This window comes from Rhyacophila brunnea, unplaced genomic scaffold, assembly GCF_057557595.1.
Source record: "Rhyacophila brunnea isolate RB1 unplaced genomic scaffold, BYU_Rbru_1.0 scaffold_21, whole genome shotgun sequence".
Lineage (NCBI taxonomy): Eukaryota > Metazoa > Arthropoda > Insecta > Trichoptera > Rhyacophilidae > Rhyacophila > Rhyacophila brunnea.
This window is the reverse complement of record NW_028232871.1, coordinates 3620519-3642975: the sequence shown is the minus strand read 5'-3', so window position 1 is coordinate 3642975 and position 22457 is coordinate 3620519. Positions and strand designations below refer to the sequence as shown.

At 33.5% G+C, this 22457-nt stretch overlaps 1 protein-coding gene and 1 long non-coding RNA gene across 4 annotated transcripts in view; one reads left to right on the top strand and one right to left on the bottom strand.

The window, feature by feature from the left end:
• Positions 1–22457, top strand: part of LOC147070613 (SLIT-ROBO Rho GTPase-activating protein 1-like) — a 378477-nt gene that overhangs the window by 107659 nt on the left and 248361 nt on the right. The window lies entirely within an intron of this gene.
• Positions 13574–20469, bottom strand: LOC147070615 (uncharacterized). The gene is made up of 3 exons (XR_015070863.1): positions 20115–20469; positions 19272–19735; positions 13574–15533 (listed from the first exon to the last, which is right to left on the bottom strand). It is a non-coding gene; the product is annotated as an uncharacterized LOC147070615 (long non-coding RNA).

The following is a 22457-nucleotide window of genomic DNA, read 5'->3' as shown; positions in this document are numbered from 1 at the left end:
TATTTCTAATATTTCTTGGTAGAATAATTTATAATCACCCGTATGACTGTGAAGTAGTTTTGCACCCTTTTCAATGTCAAACGTGTGTTTTTCATTTAAGGGGGGACATGCTCGTCGAAGGTCAAAATTGAGTTTTTATTGTATTTTCAAACCATGATCCTGGACACTCCTTAAACGTTGTAGATAATCTATTTATATAATTTTGAAGCCTTATTATTCTTTATAGTTATTTTAAACATTTGATGACTGCATAAAGTATTTTTGTTATATAAAATAGTATTCTTTTAAACCTCTCGCTCTAATGTTTTAGAATATAGTCATATTTCGGTACATAACTGTGCAGTGGTATTAAGATTTTTTACGTTTATTAATTTTTAAACGCATTTATGAAACCATTAGTATAATTTATTACGAGATAATTTTTGTAAAATATTCACGATAAAAAATTATATTGATACTCTCTGTGATCCCAAATTTGACAAGAATTAGGCATTTTATTATTCAAAAAATCGGCAAGATTAACACATTTGAAGATGATTCTAAAGATACTTATTATAAGCTATGTCTTTGACCATTCAAGTGTGATAAACATCTTATGAATAATGATTGCTTTATAATAATTATTGACCTAAGAATAAGGTAGTGTTTTTTTGAAATACACCATTTCTTTTGTCATTCCCCAGTGGTTAAGCTACAACATACGGCCGTAGCCATAAATTGACAAACTATAATTAAAGTAGGGAGTAAAATTATGTTAACGCGCGTGTTCGAACATGTACCTAACCGAATTTTTTTTTATTTTTTTTTAAACGGTACATGTGCAAACACGCGCGTCAATATCATTTTACTCCCTATTTCAATTATAGTTTGTCAATTTATGGCTACGGCTGTATGTTGTAGCTTAACCACTGGGGAATGACAAAAGAAATGGCGTATTTCAAAAAAACACTACCTTATTCTTAGGTCAATAATTAATATAAAGCAATCATTATTCATAAGATGTTTATCACACTTGAATGGTCAAAGACATAGCTTATAATAAGTATCTTTAGAATCATCTTCAAATGTGTTAATCTTGCCGATTTTTTGAATAATAAAATGCCTAATTCTTGTCAAATTTGGGATCACAGAGATTATCAATAAAATTTTTTATCGTGAATATCTTACAAAAATTATCTCGTAATAAATTATACTAATAGTTTCATAAATGCGTTTAAAAATTAATAAACGTAAAAAATCTTAACACCACTGCACAGTTATGTACCGAAATATGACTATATTCTAAAACATTAGAGCGAGATGTTTAAAAGAATACTATTTTATGTAACAAAAATACTTTATGCAGTCATCAAATGTTTAAAATAACTATAAAGGATAATAAGGCTTCAAAATTATATAAATAGATTATCTACAACGTTTAAGGAGTGTCCAGGATCATTGTTTCAAAATACAATAAAAACTCAATTTTGACCTACGACGAGCACGTGGGCCGTTAATAAGTGGTTAGCAAACGTTGAAGTATCCTTCTCCAATCTTTGGGCTGCTAAATGTTCTGAAATTCAGCTATTCATAATTTGTTTATTGTACTTTTTGTTTTAATTTCTGACTAAATAGGTAGGTAATGGAGTTTTTACCTACTTTATTGTATTGTTTTACTATATAAGGTAGAGTTAAGGGTGTTCGTTGTCAGTGTGTGTTTGCCTTTGGTGAGTGTACACGACGCCTGAAGATGCCGAAAGGCGAAACCCGGGTCGCAAAAAACGACTTAAATGATGGAATAGTACAGAGCTTGAATCCATTAGAATTTAAATTCAAATTCCATCAAGTACCTTCGGTCGAAAGTATTAATATTAAAAATACATTCATGTTAAAGTGACCTTCTATGTCAATTATTAATACATTTTGTTTCAACTTTCAATACCAAATATATCGGTATTATCTGATTTTTAAAATCGGTATTTCGATATGGAAAAATACTGCGATACCGATATTGCAGTCCCTATTAGCTAGGTACATATTGGTCTGCACTAGGCTTTTCATAAAGATACTTAAGTATGATAAACGGAATTTCCGCTGCGCAAGGGGATTGAATCCAAACAGTGATTTCTGCCAGTCGTGTTTCGTCACGTAATCTTGTTTACATCTAAAAGCCGAGACCAAAAGCATCATCATCATGGTAAGTTTCAACACAAACACGATCTCGCGGCGGCTGGTAATGACAGTTGAATTCGGAAACTCGGTCCCTTCTGTTTATTTATGCAAGCTATTTACGTGCACAAAACGGATAGAGTGGGAGACGCAACGGCTGGAGACGAGGCGACGTTGACCCACAACGAAAATTAAAGGCAATTTGTGCAAGACAAACGACAGCGGAGATGCAGAGACCAGATTACGCTAAATCTCTCCACAGTCCACTGAACGGGTGGGTCAACGGACTGACGAACCCTTTCTCAGAAGCGCGAGGTCCTGACGAAACAGTTTAGCCGCAATTGTTTTAGGTACTTCATCACATGGGTGTGTGGGGGACGGGATTAACTTCCTATCTATTAGGGATTGCAATACCGGTATTACAGTATTTATCAATACCGAAATACCGGTTTTAAAAATTCAAAATACTGAAATTTTCTGTATTAAGAAAGCACACTCGTTTACGTTTTTGAAAATGAATTATAAGTTATGTGGTGCTAAAATGCAAATATATTGAGTGAATCCAACAGAGGTGAAAAAATAATAAAACAAATTTCATCAAATATAATACTTATAAGTGATTGTCGCGATGAATTATCATAATATTATTTCGAAATAGAAAACATCCGTGACAAAATTTTTCAATTATTCTATAATTATTGATGAGTATACAAGCGTTGAATTTAAGAAGCTTTTCCTGCAGCCGGACTTGTTTGCACTTGAAGAGCTTTTGTTTTTATTATCAATATATTCAAATTATTTGTAAAAAATCACTAGTTCTACAATTCTCATCAATACTTATTTTTAAATGTCATCATAATAAATGTAGGTACGTCGGTTTTTGCTATAAAATATATTTTTTTAAAAGATTTTAATAGCTATATTTATTGATACTCACTTACTTGTTTTTTTAATGTTTAAGAAATATCGATATTCAATAAGAAACACCGAAAAACCAGTATTGACATTTTCATTCGGTATTGCAATCCCTACTATCTATACTCCGAGCAATACAACATGTCAAAAAATTTGCTTTGAGGATATTTTAATAAAATCTTCAGTATTTTGGGTAAATCTAACGGTGACATGTAAACAATTGTCGTATTACAATTCGCCATAGCACAGTTTACCGTGAGCTGTCTTACCGTAAAGAAATTCCCGTTGGTAAGTAAAGTATTGAGATAAAATAAAATCCATTGTTCGTGGAGGATTGCAGACCAGTACTGTTCCAGTTTTATTGGATTCAATATCAATAAGAACATTGATACTGATTGGCATTGAATGTTTGATATCAATGAATGAATGATATAATGAACACTGTCATTATAATCAGATATTTGATAGGTACGAATTGATACGAGAACCTACCAGAATTTTATATAAATTATACTATATTATTATTGCATTTATAATTTACTTATCTACCTATTTTTTCTGACTTTCCCTTGTTTCTTTAGTGGTTTATTTAGGTATGGAATTGATTTCAATATTTTATACGGTTATCTATTTCCGATAGAACATCTCACGATGAAATGTGTTACGGCAAACTGCATAGATACGTACAAATATACGTACACGAAATCTAACAAACACAATTTAGTATTAGGTGCTCAAACGTTATGGGCAATTACACGAGCAGATTCGCTGACACTCACAGATCGTCTGGTTCGATCGTGAAATGTCAGTTTATCAAACGGAGCTTCGCAGATTGCCCGATGCAACTGCGACGCTGCGACGCTCCTGCATGCGACGAATTGCGTTTGCTAGAGCATGCATGTCGATATCGAAAAATGTCGACTCCGCGCATGCCCACAGCCGCACAATCGGCCATTTCTGTCTCTGTCTACATTGTCATTGCTCGCTCATCGCTGGTCACCGCGTTTGACGTTTGTTCATACAATCAACACAATAAAAATGGCAGACGAGAGACTTCTCCGTTTTCGCGTTTGACGTTTGCCGCTAGGCAGATGTGCGAGGTTGTAGCATGCAACATTCGCCGGCGGTCTCGGAAGTTTTGATTTATGGCCGTCAGGCATACAAGGCGAGTTGTGATGTGCGAGCCGGCTAAGTGAAATAGACGATAGAAAAAAATTATTTTGGCCTATCCAACTCGACGTCCAACGATCGGCTCGAAGTTGTTCGGTTGAAGTTTTCAGATTGACAATTTTCACGATGATCTACGTGAGCTGTCGAGTTTGCGAGTCAGCTCGAGTGATTTGAGTATTTGGCATTTTATATTCTAGTTTTTTGATAATGTTGGGTAATCGATAACTTCTAATATAATAATCAGATTTAAATTTTAAAAACCGGATGCCACATAATTATATGTTTTGTTTGAAATTAAGAGATTCTAAGACCAGACATTGTCACATTACCACCAATAAAAGATCCGTAAGAATGTGTGTGTTTATTCCAGAGCGTTGGAGCAGAGCCTTTTTTGCCGGCAGCAAATCATCTTTCATTATCTGCCTCTTCTATCAAAAAAGTGGGGTTATTTATCATTCAACAGGGTTGCCGTATTTTAAATAACTCCGGTGTTGCAAAAACAGTGTCAAATATAATATTTTCATCGGAATATAGGACGAAACTTTAATAATAAAAAAAAAACATCCGGAGCAGTGGAGCAATACAAATTTTCGGTGCTCCGGCTCCGCTCCTGCTCCGGGTAAAACCCCATTGCTCTATTGCTCCGTGCTCCTGCTCCGTGCTCCTGTTCCGAGCTCCTGTTCCGACGCTCTGGTTTATTCTATTAAAACTGACTTTAGAAATCCTAACATTTGAATTAGTGGCTATTTCGGTTGCTCTAGAAATAGTCTATTCCAGAACCTTGTGAGTTCTTATGTCATCAATTAACAAAACTTTACATTTTTTGTTTGTGCAATTTTGTTGCAAATTATCTAATTCCAGATCGTGAACATGGCTTCAAAATGATTGATAATTCAGAAAGATGTTTATACATAGGCGTGTTCTTAGCATAATATTTATTGTTGAGTACAAAAAAGCAGTTTGGATGCTAACAAGATGACGCGATGAAAGGTGTTCGATGAAACTATAATAAATAATAATGTCCGATACTGATTTTTAAATATTATTAAAACGTATCTGCTTATTGCCTGATGATTTATCGGATAGAAAAAAGGTGCGTTAATTAATTTAAGACGAAAATAAGCTGCAATGTGCAAATGGAAGTTGTTTTATGAATATTATAATATTACGTAACTGCTTGCAGATTCAATACAATTTGACTAGGTCTTTCTGCAAAGTATTTAGTAAATGTTAAAGCAATCACAGCTTTTTCAAGAGATACAGCGATTAGGTACTTGGTCATGAATCATTAAACGTACGGGAGATAATAGTGACAATTTAAACAGTCATCATCATCATCAGGGGCGCGACAACCCGGTGTGGGTCTTGGCCTCCTCCAGCTCCCTCCACCTGTCCCTATCCAGTGTGGCCGCTTTCCAATTTGGTACCCCCAGAATACGGCAGTCACTGGCAGCTCCATCCAACCAGCGAATCTTTGGCCTGCCTCTTCTTCTACGCCCTATTGGATTGCTGGACATCACTCTCTTTGCCGGTTCATTGTCATTCATACGGTGCACATGACCTAGCCATAGCAGTCTCCCAATCTTAATTGACTGAACTGCGCTGCAATCTTCGTACAGCCCGTAGAGCTCAGCATTATATCTTCTCCTCCAATTGGTGCCGTCCCTGATCGGTCCATATATACGGCGGAGAATTTTTGTTTCAAAAATGTTCAGGGCTCGTTCATTTCGCAGAGTTAAGGTCCAGGTTCCGATGCGTATGTGAGCACTGGCTTCACAAGTGTCTTGTAAAGAGTGCTTGTAGTTCGGCGAGATAGTATGCGGGACTTAAATAATGTTTTAACAGGCCAAAGTGGCATTTATTCGCAGACATGTATCATATAATAACATATCATGTATAACAGTATCTTCTTTTTATTGTGCCATCACCTAGCGGAGGTCGGCCACCATCAAGGCGATCTTAGCTTTCTCATCTGCTACTCGCAACAGTTCAGTGAAGCTGCACTCATACGAATCACGGAGGTTCCTAAGCCACGAAATGCGGCGTCGTCCTCTGCTACGCTTACCGTTGATCTTTCCTTGAATGACATGTTGGGGAATGCTGTACTTTTATCCTCTCATAATGTGGCCGAGGTACTGTAGTTTCCAGGTTCTCAGTCCTTTCCCATTCGATTGAGAACTTCGACATTTTGTCACCCGGTTAGTCCAAATAATTTTGAGGATGCGTCTATACATTCACATCTCGAAAGCTTCAACTCTCAGTGACATCTCTTGGTTTAGTGTCCATACTTCCATACCAATTAAATAGTATAGAGATACTGACTAGATAAATTAGCGTAAAATCATTCCGTAAAAGTATTACTTACACAACAATTCCAATAACGACAGCATTTTATACCTAGGTTCTTAGTGTAACAACGACAAAAATTAGCCTTTAGAATATAACAGCGCCATTTATGAATTACAATGAATGTAGGTACATAGGAGGAACCTAACTGACCTTCAATATTAGGATTAATGAATATACTATTAGATTTCTAAAAAGTAATAACATTTTCAAAATTCCAAAACCACCTAATCGAGTTAATACCTAGTTAGAATTCCTAAAAATAAATAAAAATGTTACATTTATAATTGACAACATTTAAAACTTTAAAATTTCCCTACTCCTCACTGTCACAATTAACAATTACAAGATAAAAATAACTTTTTATATACAGCGTTTTTAAATTTTCTGTTGAATTATTATGCTCAATATGCTCAAACTTGTTCTTGATATGAAGTAAATAAAAAAACAAACAAACAAATATAGAATACTGAAATGTCATTTTGACATTTCATTTTGATTTCCATAGTAACGCACGTATACATTATTAATTTAGTTGCTAGGACCACCCCCTTAGCAACCAATAATAGTCTTTTACTTTTTACGGATTTTTCTGAAATAACTTTCCATACAAAACAGAATTAACTGAAATTGAATTCAATTCTCCTTAAAGATGGCTAAAAGTATTAGAAGAATGCATTGGCATCGTGTTCTGATTCTAAAAGTTTCAAATGTCTAGCTAGTCGGGAAGTTAGTTAAAATCGATTGCAAGATTTGTATTGGACAAACAAGAATACGAGCTAATAAAAACGTTGTAATAAAAAGTGGTGTTGGATGGAGAAAGAAAATGATGAAAAATCTGGAATGGACAGGAACTAGTATCCCACTTTGCACTGAATCGTGTCATTCTTCCGGCAGACCTTCCAAAAGATAGTGAGATATCTGGAGCTTAATTTTCCAAGAATCTGAAGAACCCGAATAAAAACAGACCGTCTGCAACTCTACAAGACGTAAAACATGACAAAGAATATAGTGGAAATTTTTGCACGTTTTTCTTTACAAAATTATTTTGTAAACATTTTGGATCGAATGATATACAACATAGCTGTCTATTTCCACACGCTAATGAGTTGCGAGAAATGAGTGACTTACCCATGTCTCATATAGCGTAATATCGATTACTTTTCCGCGATTTTCATTTCGATTATGACAGAAACGTGCTTTCCCGGGTCGATTTGTTTTCATTCCGCTCGCCGAATAATAGTGAATTATTAGCCCACCACCTATTTCCGCTCGTGACTGTACCTTCAAACATTCGTCGATACGTCTTTTCTATTGTTCGATCTTGACTTTGACCCGCTAGGAATGCAATAAACGTTAGCTGTATGTTGATGGAAACTTAAAAGTTCAACGTAGGACGGTTTCGTGTGCTTTACAGTAACTATTGCGCGGGGAGCTTTTAAAGGTGATTCACAACCTTTTTGAAGTAAATAATGTTATTTAGCGTCAGAGAATGTAATACCAAAATTCGTCATATAAATGGTATGATGCTAATTGAAGGGTGGATTACAAAAACAACATAATAACTATGTCAGTTTTTTTCACATTTGAGATCTATGTCATTTGGTTTTTTTTAATGTTGTCTATGACCTCTCGTTTACCGTTCTTTCAAGAACACAATAGGTACTAGTTAAAAGTTGTTAAGGTGAAGCCTTTACTCAGCCTTTCTAAAAGAGGCACCCAGCGGAAAAAATACGAAGCTTGCAATTTGAGACATTTTTTTGATAATTTACAATTTAAACTGTATTAAGTAATTAATAAATATGTATCTGAAAACATTAAAAAGAAAAATATTTTTTATTTTAGGACAAAGATAAACCTATAATTTAAGGATTTTTTTATAAATGTGAATTTTGTGCAGGGTCCCACGTTATTCTTGACATGAATCGTGACACTGCTCATGGAACTGCGCTGGAAGCACGCGTGTACGCCAGCAACCATGAAATAAGTACTTACTAGTGATTTTACACAATGCAATCTAAAATAAATATTGCATTTTTATCTTTATTTTAAAAAGTTTACTCGGAAAGTCAGAAACTTTAATGATTTACAATTTTCTTACTCAGTTACAAAGTAGGTGAAAGTTAAAAATTTTGTCGCAAGCTTTTGCAAATTCTCCCACAGAATTCGCGGACTGGTTGGGAACCACTGATTAGGTGTAAGCTATTTTGGATTATTTTGTTTTTACAGTGTACTTTTAACGGTTGTACGTCATTCGGCAAGTTGCTATTGCATATTTGCAATACCTACTTGAAATTTGAAATATAATTCTAGCATTGACCGTTAAAACTATTTATAGAAATAGCTTTCTAGCTGTGGTTACTTTATAGAATTTTATTTTTATACTGTTGCATTGACATTGACCTTGGGTCGATCTACTTTTTGACGAACGCCTCCCCTAGCTCCTCGGTATCTGTTTCGTTCTGCCGAGGTCTGTTTTTGTATAAATATATACTTAGTGAAATTTACTAATTATAAATTTAAGACGTTCACAACATCATATGGGGGGAGCAAAGAAATATGTAACAATATCAACAATATTTATATAAAAAAGCAGTGTAATTCGAAAACAAACCAGAAACATCGTAAAAAGGTTACACGTATGAGCTTTTTTTTGGTGGCAAGTGGAATATTATATCAATAATGAAGCGCCTAGTTTCAAAAGCCCCTAAAACGATTTTAGGTAGTTCTGAGAAAAATGAGAAAAATAGTTTTAGGTAGTTTTGAGAATAATGAGAAAAAATCATATCAATTAAATCTGTGAACTTAATGTATTTATTTTTTAATTCGTTACATTCTGAAGAGTATTTTGGCTTTTCATTTTAGGGGTATTTGAAAAGCACACCCAACCATTTTAGCGGGTTTTGCAATTTACCGTAATTTTTGATCATACGTAGAATTGACGGTTTTTGGCGTTTTTTAAAGTTCAATATTTAGCCATTATATAGGTAACAAAAATATTCATCTAAATACATATGTAACTCAAAAATATTCAAAAACCGTTTTAGGGGCTTTTGAAACTATGCGCTTCAGTTATCATTGTCTGTCATTCATTCTCTTGGCGAATTTTATCACATCGGGTAGGTACTATTGAGGTACCTATTCGTAAAATGTTGGTGAGTCATTTTAAATGTTTGTTAAAGGTTTGTATACCTACTAATAATATATAATATTTTTTTAGAAATCATAAATTTAAAAAAGAGATTTTTATTGACATGCCAAATTTTTTCAAATATATAATTTCAAATATGTCTATTGTCTGCTTGCGTATGTATTATGCTTGATGTATTCCCCAACATTTCCTTGTCTTATTTTTTGATTTTCTTCTACATTAAAGCGGTAGGTGATGGGATCCGAAAAAATATTGCTTACTACATAAATACTTACATAAAAATAATAATATGATATATCTGAAATAATATGTACAGACTAAATAATGACGTAGAAAAGGGATAGGCATTATAGACATGATTCATAGACATAGATGGAGTAATAGTAAAGGGATTTTCCAATATGCTGTCTTCAAATACGTAGGTATCCGGAAATTTGTACGTAAACAGTTCACCGCAAGACACTTATTCGTGCGCCGCAGTACGTGAAACATGAGATTTTAGACTGTTTAGAGCAAGGGGGGGGGGGGGGGGGGCAAACTGCGGCCCGCCGGGTATTTTTTTGCGGCCCGCCATCATTAATTGTACTTCTGATTACGAATAACTTTTTTATATTTTTTTAAAAAATATTGACAATAGATTAAAATTTGTTTAGCAATAGTACGCGATTCATTGATAGTGTACCGACAGAGCTACATCTTGAGATTATTGATCTGCAGTGTGACACTAATTTAAGAGAATTGCATCGTCGTGAAGAAATCTCCAAATTTTACAATGCCCTTAAAGATTATGCAAGAAAAAAGTTCGTTATTTTTTGATCAACCTATATATGTGAACAAACATTTTCGATCATGAACCTCAATAAAAATTCTTTACGATCAAATATCTCCGATGCCCATTTACAAGCAGTTTTGAGAATATCAACTACAAAATTAACACCTGAATTTAAAAACATTTTAAAAAATGTAGATCTCATTATTTTTTGTAATGTTTATTTTTCGTGATAATAAATAGTGTATATCTAAAAATGGTATTTTACTTGCGGCCCGCCGCTCATTTTTGGCCCTCCATCCAAAAAGTTTGCCCCCCTGGTTTAGAGCACCACACTGCCTTTAACCTCAGCGTTTGTCAATGAACGATGATGAATTTGGATTGGCTACTATTGAAATTGATTGTGCAACAACAACAACAACTTGTGAAACAAGCACATTCATCGCATGAAAAACAAATTAATTTAAAAATAAACCAAAAGTAGTAAAACATTGTTTATTTTAATATATTTTTTTTTTCATTTTTTATTAGTACATTTTTTACTATTTAAAAAGTTGTCTGTATTATTTAATGAAATATTGGGGGGGGGGGGGCAAGATTAGATTTTTTTAAAAGGGAGGCGTAGTAACATAAAGTTTGGAAACCACTGATCTATAGTAAGCTTTTTCTTGTAATTGGTGCAAAAAATCACGAGACGAACCATATTATAATCTAGGGGCGGCAGGTTATATGAAAGTATGGTGAAGCAGGCTAGTATGGTGAAAAAGTATGGTGAGGCGGGCTGGTAATCAATTTGTGGCAAAATTTGAACGTTAACATTATATTATATGGGTACGTTATAATGACCAAAGTAAATCCTCTGTGATGCCGTGATTTTTTTTTATCGCGTCGCTATTTCTCGTAAGTTGTCGGCTATTGTTGGCCTGCTTCATTCAGCTGTATGAGAAAGCCGATTACTTGCCCCTCTTTTAATTTAATACCTTTATGCATATAATATTTCACAATACGAAGAATGGTTTGGTTATAATTATTATCAGATAGGAAGGATTAACAGTCTTAAATGTTTCGTTATTTATTAGTCCATTTGCGTAATAATAAGCTTGATCGAGAAAATGTAATTAATTTAATCGTGTATCGTTTAAATTTGGAGTGGTGCCCTTTCTGCATCGTAAAATTAAAATTTATCGCCCCCGAATGCTAACAAACTTGCGGTCGTAATGCTCGCTGGTTATTTATTAATAATATTACCTATCGTTTTTTGGAACTCTGCCAGTTTTGCACAATATACTTCTCTGGCGCTTGTCCCCCATCATAATTACATCGAATTGATGGCGTATTTATGAAAAACTGTTTTATAAACACAATAAAGATGGTTTATGTTGGGCTATCTATCGATGGTACTGCGGGATATCGTTGAATTGTCCACGACTCACGAGGCATGCTCAAATAAAAATATAGATACCTGTGGGACTATTCTGCACACAAGGCGTTATCGACGGTAGTTTTTCATATCTATGTATTGAGGTAGGTATTATAGTAATTGTTACAGTAAGTTAGCCGTCTAAACTGTCACTCTAAAACTTAACAGCTAAGAGAAGCGCTGTTAAAATATACCTAGCACTTTTTAACAGTTTAGAGCAGCCTTTCTCAAAGTGGGCGATAACGCCCCCTTGTGGGCGCTGGAGGCTTTCGGTGGAGCAGTAGAAGGCTCAAAGAAAATTAGGGGGAGTTCAGGACAAATTCTATCTATAAAAATCCGACGGAATCTAGACACGACACCGCTTGAGATGCGATTTACTACTCGAATTGGAGTCCCGTATAGACGGTTAAATTAGAGTTGCTTGCGCATCTAATACTGTGGATGCAGCTTTATATTTCATGTACCTACGTAGTGCATGGTTAAGTAAACTAAATACAATTTTCGGTCGATCGCGACGATCCCATCCCTATCCGAAATTCTTGACATGCGATTTTAGGCTTGAATGTTTGGAGACCCATATAGACGAAAAACCAGAGTCATGCACTAGTCTCGTTCCCGCTTTTTATTTCATGAATCTGGCATCTCCGGAAGTTGACCAAAATGGCGTTTTGGTTAAAGTTAAGGTTTTAGTTAAAAAAATATGGGGGGCACTAGATTTTTTTTAAATCTCAAAGTGGGCGGTTGTCGAAATAAGTTTGAGAACATGTGGCTTAGAATATACCGCCTCAATGCATAAATTCTCGATAGCCGCCTATAACCGCCTTGTGTATAGAACAGATGCGTTGGTGTGGGTATCGTACCGGATAAAAAGTATCGTATCGATTTTGATACGCGAACTGATTTCCATTTAGAATAATTCTTCCAAAATCATAATAAAATTGTGATGTAACTAAGTCGCCGTATAGCATGTATTAGGTATTATGAAGAACCACTTTCAATGGATGATTCAATCATTTTTTTTCTGGATCTGGACGCTCGTGATTTTGTTGGGAAGGAATACACAGAGTCAGTCTGATATCTTTTAATGCCACAGAATCGTCATTATTGCCGGACAGGAAGAAACTGTGGACCGCTTCCTCCAGACACCGGATGGGGGCATTGCCGCAGCACTAAGTACTTGATTGCGTTTGCTCTCAGACACCGTTTTATTCATTCCTCGCAATTATTTGCGACAAGTCAACTTGTCAACGAATCGCAATAGTTTTTGGTATCGTTCATTCACACGTTCAGAAGTTACAATCCTACAGTTTAGAGTTTAGCATAGGTTCTCAAATTATTTCGACCACCGCCAACTTTGAGATTTAAAAAAAATCTAGTGCACCCCATATTTTTTAACGTAACTTTTTACATTACCATCTGTTGCATATCTTAAAAACAGTTATTGCAAATATAATTATTAAACATGCATTATTATATGGATAGAATAGATATACCCATATCCTATTTATGAGGTCAAAGAATGTTTCAATGAGAGGAAATAAAACTCTTACTTAATCATATTTAGAAGTATTGTTGTTTTAATTTAATAAAAAACATTTTTTTGTAGTACTTATTCCACTTTTAATCAATAAATAAGGACCGGTTTCAACTTTTTCCCTCTGAGGCGGACGAAATCGGTCCTAATTTATTGATTAAAAGTGGAATAAGTACTACAAAAAAAATGCTTTTGATTAAATTAAAACAACAATACAATGCAGTTCCACCATGAATTGACAGTTAACAAAATAAAAGAAATATTTCGAAGTATTTTTATTAACATTAAAAGAAGGCTTTGAATTTAAAACTTATCTAATGTAAAGGATGAATCTGATGCATTTCGACGAGTTTGTTATTATCAGGCTCGAATTCATTGCTATCAGAAATCGCTGAACAACCGACCATAACCCAGGGTTAACCTAGATTCCGTCGGATTTTTATAGATTTAGTGTTTCTGCCGTCGCCCCTCTAGATTTCCTTAATTTTATTTGAGCCTTCTACTGCCCCCCTGAAAGCATCCTGCGCCGGGTGCGTTATCACCCACTTTGAGAAAGACTGGTTTAGACTATCAAAGATGTTTTATAGCATTTATAATAAAATATGCTTTTATAAAACACGACATTGCGTAAAATATGTTATTAAAATTAGGTTTAAAACTGTAACATTTACATTATTGCCTTATACCTCCATTTATGTTTCTGGATTTTTTTAATATATAATCTGGGTGGCGATTTTAATACGTATAGCACTTCATATTTTTCGTGTTCTGCAATAAATAATTTTGTTGGTTAGAAGGAGGTTTAAGTGTAAAGCTTTATTATTTTCTAAAATTCTTTCTTTAAGCACTAAGGTGCATGGTTGCTACATCAGTCCCGTGCAGCATCGCTTCGGGACAAGGAAGTCTGGCAATAAAATCTTTTCATTCTGACACGTTTATAGCGTCATGGAAGGCGGCCGTGCACAAACCGCGGCTGCATATACATGGCGGGTGGAGATGGGGCAACTCAAATCTCCTCTCCTATAATCGAAAGTTATACGTGTTTTTTTAGCCCGATATCACTTGAAAATGTAATAAATAGCACAGAAATTAACTTTACTGGTTTATCAGCATAAACTAGTGACTTCACGTAGCCCCACAGGAAATAATCAAGAGGTGTTGAAGACCAATCTTGGAGACCAATTAATTGACAGGTCAATTTCTCGAAATCAACTCAACATATTCAATAAGTCGATGGTTGCGGTCGCCGTATGGCACATGTCGCCATCCTGTTGAAACCACATCTCATTCGAATCGATGTCATTCATATTTAAAAAAATATATATTGATGATTGTCTAGTAATGATCCCCATTGACGGTAACGCGACCGGCTTCATTTTTGAAGAAGAAATGTCCGATGATGCCACCAGCCTGTAAACCGCACTGGTGCATTTTTGTGGATGTAATGGAGTCTGTGAGTCCCTTCTGTATTGGTCTTACTCCGTATGTGACAATTTTACTCTATAACAAACCAGTCAAACAAAAATAAGCCTTGTCACTGAACGCAATTTTGTGGTAAAACAGCGTGTATAAGTTGCGTGAATCGTGCGACTGATTTTTAAAGTAAATTTGAATGATTTGGTAGCATTGCTCAAGGATCAAGTGTGACTCTATTTATTGAAGATTTTCTGACAATACTGATCATAAATTTAATGTCAAAAAGTGAGATATCACAATTTGGTTGAACATATAACCCTTTCGTAAATTCTGTCTAAGCAGAAAACACCAGTTAGTATCTAATGTTTATACGAACGATATTAAAATAGTGGTGTGTTTCAACACTTTCAACCGGTTCGTAAGTACTAACATGGTTATCAATTTCTTTGTTGTTTCCTCAGTCTGCATGCACAGTAATAAATTATAATAATCGTGGCATTGATAAAACCAACTAATATGCATAGAATAGAATCTGGAGTCATCAAATTGATGTAGAGAGATTGAATCTATGAACCCTGAACAAAATGAACTTAGTTATCACAGTGACGTCCTAAATATCAATATCAATATTTTATTTTTAATGTATTTATGTTAAGGGGACGCTCTACAGAATTGCCCTTGAGAATTGAAAATATGATTTTTTTACATGTGGTCCGGAATATCATAATATCATAACACTGTCAAAGTGTATAAAATATGGGGTGACCAAAAAATGATATCTTCTAATATACGTAAATGTTACTAAATTCAATTTGTTAATCAGGTGTTTGGTGGAAAACATTGCAACCAATATGATGGATAGCCACGATATAAACTTAATAATAATATATTAATAACGTTTTAACCTGAAATTGTCCGAGAGCTAAACATACGAAGGATGTTGAAATACATATCTACCTACATTTTTATTTCATGTGCTATCCAAAAAACATTATTAATGAATAGTATTTATTTTGAATATGTAAGACCTATTACATAATTATTAAAAAAAAATAGGTACATATTGTTTAATTCTAATGCATATTTAAAAAAAATTAATATAGTGATGTCTGTTTATTATAAAAGAAAGTGACTTTTTATTAAAAGAAATGAAAATATAATTAATTATATTTTCATTTCTTTTAAAATGGAATTCTACCAAGTAAATGCTAACTCAATTAATGACTTTTTTTTACTTACCCGATTAGTTTAATTAATTTAGTCTGACACTTTTACAAACAAGTAACGCAACTTTACTTTTAGTTGGTAGGTACAATAATTATTAATTAATAAAAGCCAATGCAAGAAATAATTTATACTCATAAAAAATGATTATTAACGTGGTCACCCATAGATTTTTTTTATTCAAAGCTAGCGATCGCAGACAATGACATTTATATGGACGAATCATGTGGAAAATAAAATGACACTCACTTTGTGTCGGGTCTGCCGGATGGCGAAATTCATATTTTAATATCGGTATCCTTCGCTCAAATGAACATTCCGCTTGCAAGCGGTCTGGCGACACCGCTGGGTCTGCCCATACAAAATATCGATGCAATTCAATGACAGAACAATTTGACAGAAATGGCCGAACATTTTTACGCAGGCAGCGATGATTTCTCCGTTCCTATAAGGGCTCAACGCACAAATGGTGATTTATAAATTTGGTCCGTATTGTAATGACAGTAAGGTATATATTCGTTCAATTTTTCAAATATGGTAGTACTGTTTGCACCGTACTTCAGCTAATTGATTTGCATGAACGGACTGGTAATATTATTTTCAATTTATTATATGTAATTAAACATATTTTTTGACATCGTTTGTTTAATTTAAAATACTTTTTGTCGCGAAATCGATAAATGTATTGTGAAGTATATATTTTTATAATTGAATCGCTACAAATTAAAAAGTGAAATAATGAAGAAGGGAGAATAGTAGTATTATGTCAATGGATTTAGCGGTTTTATTGTCATTATTATCTCTCATTAAATTTTAGAGTTCCTCGCAAAGCAGAAAGGCGATTACATTGGACATATATACTTAGAGTATTAAGATGCGATCCATGTTGGACACCATCGGATGAATGTGTAATATGTTCTGATCATTTTGATAGAAAACATTTCATCACGACAAGGAATGGACTTCGTCGATTAACAAAAGATAATAATCTCATATCATGTGCTCCATTTACTTTTTATGAATATTTCTATTTACTTTCTGTTGTTTTCTCTGTTTGCTTGCTCTCTGAATTATTAAAACATGCACCTATAATATAACGTTAATCGTGTATTTTTTATAACTTCATTCTTGATTTTATTGTCATTTCTTGTTGTGATTCTATAATATTTAAATAAATAGTAATAGAATTGTTATCATTTTCATGCTGAAATAATATTTTCTCCAATAAACTGATACTGGTTTTGTCATTAAAACATTTTCAACGGATCAATTTTCAGTTTCAAAATATTCTTATTAAACGCCGCTTCAAATTATACCAAATTATTATATTGCAATTCAATAACCATCATAATATGTTATTGTTTAATCTCAAACATCTTAAGCAAAGCAATATGATCAAAACGTGAAAATCTTATTACATATTCGTTGATATTTATTTGTACACTGTATGGTTTGTTAGCGCCGTAGCAAAGAATATTTTGTTTAGACAAACAACTTTTCTCAAAACTACGTAATATTCGTATTTCTTCCATAATTTGCCGCCCCTCATAATGTGGCGCCCCTAAGCAACGTTTGGTCTGCTTATCGTGTATTTTTTATAACTTGTTTCTTGATATTTTTTTGTTTTGATTGTTTATGTCATAATAATTAAATTAACAATACCATTGTTATCATTACCATGATTTGATAATATACGGGTATCGTTGTTATAACATTTTCCACGGATCAACTTTCAGTTGAAAATGTCGTAATGATGAAACTGGTATCGCCTGTTTGAAAATAAATGTACGAAGATACATAAGTCAAACATACAATAATAATATATTTTTATAACTTGTTTTTATCTCGAATAAATGGCGTTCAATAAAAATTTAATTGTGTTTGACTATTTTTTTTTGTTATATTTATCTACCTCCGTTCTCTTGTATTATTATCATAGGTACCTACTTTCTTCTATATTCATACTTCGAAACTGTGTTATTAATTGATAAAAGGCATGTATTTATTATACACACAACAAAAAGAATAATAATATAAATAACGAGTTACAAAAATATTTAAAGTTATTAATTAAGGGCAGAATTCCCAGTTTGCGTCTGGAATCGTTTCGCTGAATGCCTGGAAGCGTTTCGCTGAATCTCCGGAAGACGTAAGTAACCCGAGAATTCTAACGCGATGACATTAATACGCCGTTACAATAAAGGCTATATTACTCTAAATTCTCGAAGCTTGATATCGTATAATGGAAATGCAACGTCATATGATCACGTGATGTCTACCTATACATCTGTGAATAAGTTTCGTGCACTATTTCTCGTGCTCGCCGATATGAAATGAGTTGTCCATTTAATACGTCATTGATCGCAGAGAACAAGACAAAAAAAACTGCCGACTTTATCGAATCAATCACCTAGGGCTGTCGAAGACGTTTTACTTGTTTTTATGATAAATTGTTTTTAATTGTGTGCAATTTGGCGGGAAAATATAATATATACAGTTGCTTACCATTCGGTTATCCCATGAGCTGGGTTTTGTTTACTCTTCTGCTGACATCCTACAGTTTTATCTGATATTATAAAAGTCACACAGTACAACAGTGTTTAAATCTAATATGTAATTGCACCGGTTTAATTAAAAACTATAACGAAATTAACATTTTAATGATTTACAGATTTTCCTATGTTATATCAACTTAATAGCAATTTTAATGAGACCAGATACATATTACGATATATCCAAAATACACATCATCAGATAATATGTGAAATATTTTGCTAAAAAATAAGAACAATACAAAAATAGCATAACATAATCAGCTAGTCTTTTCATAATTATTTTAGATGAATGTTGTATGCCGTTTGACGCTTGGAAGTATGTAATTATTCCATCTGTACAGTAAGCTATTTTAAACTTTAAATTTTTTGACAGCCCTGTATTCCGTCGGCCGGCACCAGGCTACGTCGCATATGTTATGTTTGGAGGTAATAATAATAAAAGTAATAATGATTATTCATTCGATCGAGAATTGTAAATAATAATTATTGCGTTCCTTAAAATAAATCCCCGATGGTTAGAGGTTTTTGAGGTTAGACTGAATTAAAATGACGTCCTTTCAACGCTGAGATTAGTCTCTGAATGAACTATGAATGACCTTGTTCCTGTTCAGCTCAGTCTTAACTTTACACGGCATACCGCTTTCGGCGTATCGACGTAGGTAATTATTATTAAGTAGTTACCTTATTTATTCTAGTTGACAACATTATAAAATCAGCAACACGGCTTGACTCCCTCATTAAATGCCACCCTCTTTATTAACTTAAAATTGGCCGCGTTAGCCGGTGAGAGTTTCGAATTGCATTCTATTCAGACCAATCATTTAGAATGTTTGGGTCACTTGCAAAAACGTCTGAGAAGTTAGTTTCGAAAATCATTTTTGAAAATCAAATCATTTTTGATTATTGTGTGTTAACCCATAGCTTACGGGCTGCACAAAATTGTGTTTTTGCTAATTACTTTTCAAATGCAAATTAACACGTTAATTACAAAATTAATTAAAAGGGCCCGTAAGCATTGTGTTAATACTCGTCAACTTAATAATTGAAGTGGATAACGTACAAAATCGATAAAAATACACTGAATATCCTTAAGGCCATGCATTAGTTGAGGCACGGTCTAAAAAGATCGTTGCTAGGCGATGTGCGGATTGCGGGTCGCGGGTGAAAATGACGCCTGTCAAACGAAATATTATTTCTCATATAAATCCAACATACGTCCATTTTATGTTCTGTTTATTATTATATTAGTATCAATAATAATATATTCATTGACATGTTTGCTTTTTAAAGTAAATGGGTAAAGTTTTTAGTCATCTTTACACGATTTTAGAATTAATTGGCCCGTCGCCATCACGCAGCAAAGTGACGTGCGTCCGACTCCACGTTCTCTCAGTGAATGCGAAGCAAGTACAAATTTTCGTCGCGCGTACAGTTGAACATTATTTGGCGTTTCACTGATGCGTCACCTTAATTTTCCCTCGAACACCATTTTGGAAAATGCTACTGTAGAGCGCCACACTGCCTTTAAGACTATACCTCCTCAGTTGAGGCATAGTCTAAAAAGATCGTGGCTAGGCGATGCGCGGATTGCGGGTCGCATGATTGGTCGCAAATTTCAGTTGAAAATGTCCCTCTGAGGCGGACGAAACCGGTCCTAATCTATTGATTAAAAGTGGAGTAAGTACTACAAAAAAAAATGCGTTTTATTAAATAAAAACAACAATACAATGCAGTTCCACCATGAATTGACAGTTAAAAAAAATCAATTAATTTATTCATATTGTTAAGTATTTATTATTTTCTTATTCTACGGCACTGTACAAAAAAGATTATGCATCGCTGATAAACCACCAAATCACTGCTATAGTACTATGTTATTTTTGACGTTGGTTAAAGACCAATTCGAGAAACTTGACAGGTATACTTTTAATATTATCTGTATTTTTCTTTTTTTAATTTACAAATTATGATTTTTTATTTAACACGGTATTGTATAATTTTAGTTATTTGCAATATGATGAGATTTCAGTGAACATAAATATTCAATTATGTCTACTATGGTATTTGAAATATAAAGTCATCGTTCACCCTGTGAAAATATTACACATAGAGAAATATTCATTGGATTAACAGACAATAATGGCTAATAAAAATGTAATAATATGTCTTCAATTGAAACAATTTAAGTATGTATTGACGGAAATTGAAACTTGAGTAAAAATTATCAATATTATCATAGTAAGACAGGTTTGATTTTTTAAAGGTATCATTATATTATAATATGACGTCAGTATTTAATGTGTAAATGTCGAAAACCCGTGGTCCTTTGACATATATCCATTGTGTATGAATGTAATATAGAAACAAAGTATTTTTCTAACATCAGTTTGTTTGATTGCTAATTCTATAGTTTTCACTATATTGACTATATTGACTAACACATAACATAACACATCATCAGAATGATGGCAATGAATGGTGAAGTATAAAGTTCAACGACATAAAAGATCACAGAAATTAACATTATATCTAATTAATATAATAAAATAAACACTCTTAAGGCGATACAACAGTGAAACGGGAAATAATTTTCAACTATAGGCGCGACGAAATTTTGGACTCGCTGCCATTCGGAGAGAGAACGTCGAGCTGGGAACACGTCAATTTGTTTCATGATGGCGGCGGGGGTATTAATTCTTAAAACGTTACACATTTACTTGAAAAAGAAAACATATCAATGACTATATTATTATGGTTACTAATAGAACAATAAACTGAACATTAAATGGACGCATGTGGGATTTATATGACAAATTATATTTCGTTTGGCATGCGTCAATTGCACCCGCAGCTGCAATTGCAGCCTTAAAGATTGAGTCCGATTGATCTATTCTCTTGAGTACCTAGTATTCTTTTTTCTAATTTATATTTAGTTATCACATAATCAAATTGTTTTAAAATGCATGCCAAACTAAATATCAACAATTTATGTTTTGCGACGAAATTGTAACCGGTGATCCTGTATTTTGTATACCGACTATTTAATATTGTATATTATTATTATTTATTATGTATGAATGAGTGTTTAGTTTTACGGTTTACTTCAATAGTGTTGATTAAAAACAATATTGCAAATGTGACAGGTATAGTTTTTCACCATTTCAATCGGATTTAAATATTTTTAATATCTAATACATACTGTCGTCCATGGAAAAAAATAAATAGAATATGTTTATACTTGTACATTTAATTGGGCAAAAAATACAATTAAAATATTAATTACCTACCTACTAAGAAATAAAAATATTTGTAAAAGTTCAAATTTCGTATTACGGCTCCATTCTTTATTACTCACGTATTAAAATTATTCGCAGTGCGTCCGCCAGATGGTGTTGTCTCATCGATTTTTAAATGAAATCTATTGTACTTTTTTATAGGCGAGCACTGTTTTATCATTTTAATTCCACTTTCAATTTTGTTTATTTTCTTACAAAATGAATTTTTCATAATTTTGTCATAATTTATTATACCATAGTATCTACGCCATATTTTAATAAATATAGCCGATAAAAATATTTCCTACAGTTTTCCAGCCGTTTTCCCAGCGGTTTCACCTGGATTTTCATTACGCTCGCTTTTCAGTTTCTTTTTATAGATGGCGCCGTTTCTCGTTGTATTTTCTATTTTTGAACTGTCGATATAATTCTTTTGAGTAGATACATTGATAATTTGATATCGATAACAGTTTTATTCTGAGTTATGGAGAATATAATCACATATTGATAATATAATATATTCCCTCCCACAGC